Genomic DNA, 3806 nt, shown 5'->3' with positions numbered 1-3806 from the left:
TTCTAACATTAGGTCACCGTCGTTTACGTGTAAGTCTAAAAGAGTAGTCTCCCTTCCTCTGAGTGCATTATCATACCACAGGGCCCCTGCATATCAGATGGCTAAAATGGCGATCCAAAAGTCACAAAAATAGTCTATTAAAACCTTAACCAAGAAAACGATAATAACATCGGACTGAAAATGTCTCGGCATGTATATTCATATCAAATGATTACTTACACCTGTTGTGTGAGAACCTGATTCTTGTAAAGTTATTTTGTAATGTTTTAACAGAACAATTAGCACATTATCATATTTTAGATAATTTCGAAATCCTGTGTTAATGTTTCATTTATGATAAAGTCCATATTACGGAGACAAGATAACGTCACTGTGTACTTATTTTGACACGTGACTTAATTATCGATGTAATTGATAAGCTGCTGTATCACTTCGTTCTCCTTTCTCGCGTAACTAAGTGTTTATGGAAATACATTTTCAAACGACCATTTGAGGACATTAATGCTCTCTGTTGGTCGAGGAAGACGTGACGTACATATGTGTGATTTAATATGACTGTGATATACATATGTACTTAAAACCTATATCCTTTGTGCTGGCCCTTAAGACGCATTTTATAATATGAAAACTACGAAACATATTGAATTTTCTGAAAGAAGTATAACAGTAGTGGGTCAAATGATAGTCCAGCGTATACACGATTACAATGGGATCAAACGGAAGACTTGCCGTAAATCGACCTCCACTTTAAAGGAAGGAATAAAACTCACATTGAAAACACAATTACATTTTTTAAAGAAGTAAAAGGTTTCCCAGCTTGAAGAAATGTTCTCCTTATATTTGACGTACAGTTTAGGCGTAATTCGCGGTGAATATAAATACACCAATTGATAAATTAATTAATACAAGATAATTATGTAAGGGTCGTGTATTTATAAGTGACAGACTTAAATAAATATCTATTTTCTTTTTGAGGTTCAAAAATATCTTAACCATGAAGGAATTGCCCTGTAACAATGCGTCTTACGTCACATCCTGTTAAGACAAGAGGTAACTAATATTTGAACCCTGAAAAGCATCCACATTTGATCAAGTAAACTTTTAGAATAAATAAAGAGAGAAACACCAGTTACATTGAATCCCCCATTCGGCCATATCAAACCGTATATATCATCTAAAATCTAGATAAAACGAGCGAACAAAACATTCGCACCACGAAATGTACACTGCATGTGTGAGCACGAGCTGACACTTGAAGAGTGGTGCATAGACGTTCTGGAAAGAGGATTTTATCCTGTAACTAGCGTTATCATTTTCAGAATACACCTACCATACATATATTTTACTATATTCGACATTGACGGAAAACAGCTGTATTCTAGTACGTGCATTAATTCGACAGAATTACTCCATGATTTACTAAGATATATGAACAAAAACTGTTTAAATAAGCAATTTTTATTTGTTGTAAAAACAAGTTTATTTACGAAAATTCATGAACTTTTTTTTTATATCCATTGAAGTATTGAACCATATTTCCACGCGGAGGAATCAGTTTGACGTGTGTCATCAGGCGCAATCCAACAAATGAATATACTTTACACACTGTGTAAGTACTACAGGTTAAGTAGAACGCATGGCCTGTGTCTCAAAATACAAGCTGCAATTTGGCCCGGAAGAGAAAGACGAGAGCAATTGACCATGTATTCTCTATACAAAGTTACCACACAAAACACGGAGTACCTGTCCATCATATCACAAACATTGTGCTATCCATCCACCAGACTCCAGCTTCTTAAAGGTTAGTTAGTATTTACTCGTGACTAGTGAAACATTCAAATTGTTGCTGTTGGTAAAACACGAGTGTCAAAGGCAAAATAAACATTAAAAACATTCCAGTCTGGCATTTTCAACAAAATTACAGCTGTGAAATGATAAAGAATGTTTTCAGTTTTGTTTAGCTCATATTTAACCATTTTCACAAAACATTGGTTATATCTAACCAGCCTTTAAACCTCCGGTACCAGCTGCTTTATTTTCATTTGAATGATTATCTATTAAAAATAATACACTTTCATTGAAATAAATGTATTTATCAAATTTTAAAATAGTTTAACGATTTTTTTATTCCAACCTTCGTTTATCACGACTAATGAGTCTGACAGCCCCAGTTACACCTACTTCCGGTTCTCTAAAACATTATCACAGAAGTGTATAAGGAATAAGGAACTAGAAAAAGTGAATCCTTTGTCATATAACAAACATGTTAGCAATGTAATAATATCAATCATAGCAAAGTTGTTATTACACACGTGCAAAGTCTCCTAACGGGGCCGTGTCTGGTTGTTTGAAAGTTACCATTGTCATACCAAAGTAATTTAAGCACTGAATCTTGCATTGGTCGTCGGTTTCCTGGGATGAGGAATTGAGCTGTTCTTCAGATAGATTTAAATGAACTGCAAAGCAGTTCAAGTTGAATTTATCCCAGGAATAAATTAATTTCATCCTCTTATGAATCCACAAAAGATTATATGCTTATGTTTCATTTAAAACAGTTTGTTTTCGATATTTTGATCACTTCCAAGTCTGCAGTTAAACTAGAACTTGTGCATGTCTGATGAGTTGAGTTAAAAGATGAAGTCCGACATTTTTTCAAGTTAAAGGATGACCAATCAGTATTACTCAGACAAAATACAATTATGCGACACACAAAAAAGATAAAAAAAAAAACAATTGAATTGAAGTTATTAATTATTGTATTATCAATGTAGTTTAGAAATTATAAAAATTCCCCGTTAGTTACGGGGAAGAATAACGTGTGCAGTGAGTTCTACGGTTGTCTCCCGCTACGCTTCAAACTGGCCGGCTGACAGTTTTAAATTGTTATGGAGTGTGTTATGACTTTTTCTGGATGTGTCCCTGACATTAAGAACTTAGTCAAGAATCATTTCTGTATCAGAATCGCTCAGTGGACGCTCCTTGGCTTGTTCGAGATTTTCGTTTTAAGTTTTAAGTTAAGATGGCTAGTGACAAGTGACAATTGCTAGCCGCTAAAAACTCTCGCAATGTCACATTTTGATTTATTTAAATATTCTTGTATATACATTTATCAATTTATATTTTTCAATTCTAAAGCAGATTTGATTGCTTTTAATTTTGGATGTACTCATGTAAGAAGTAAAAAAAATCCAGTATTAAACCTTTTTTCTGTTAATGATTTTTTGAAAGGTGCACTACTTTTTTTCCTTACAGACATCGGAACCAATCCCGAATAACAAACACCATTTGTTATTTCTGCGACAAACCTTTTTGAAACTACATTTTTTATTTGTTGATCTATCAAAAATATGAAAACGTGGTGTTGATACAGATATGTGTGAGCCTTCCTCTGGAAATAGACAATGCGAAGTAGCGGCTATCTACATTAACGACTCGGGTGGTCAGAACACCCCTGTTTATCGTAGATAAGGAGCCAGAAAGGTGAAAGATTATCTATGAAATGGGGGATTTACTCCACACGTATTATATACATATGTCACAGTAAATGTCACTCAATAATGAAATGTGAAATTTTGCACTTAATAGAAGTATCCTTCGTGTTTGTCATAACCAATAAAACTAAAGCTCTGGTCAGTCGATATCAAACTGCGCATGCCCAGTCGAAGTGTCCAGTGAGAATTGCTTGATTAACTTTAGGAATAAGAAATCAGACTACAATGTGTGTTTTCAATATGAATTATTCAATATGAGATTTGCTTCCCTCACGCTGCTATCGTTTTGAGGATCCGGAATATAGGAACTCAATG

The sequence above is a fragment of the Ylistrum balloti genome, unplaced genomic scaffold (assembly GCF_031769215.1).
Source record: "Ylistrum balloti isolate Yb309-2 unplaced genomic scaffold, AGI_CSIRO_Ybal_v1 Utg369876, whole genome shotgun sequence".
Classification (NCBI taxonomy): Eukaryota; Metazoa; Mollusca; class Bivalvia; order Pectinida; family Pectinidae; genus Ylistrum; species Ylistrum balloti.
The sequence above is the reverse complement of the archived record's forward strand: the minus strand, read 5'-3'. Positions refer to the sequence as shown.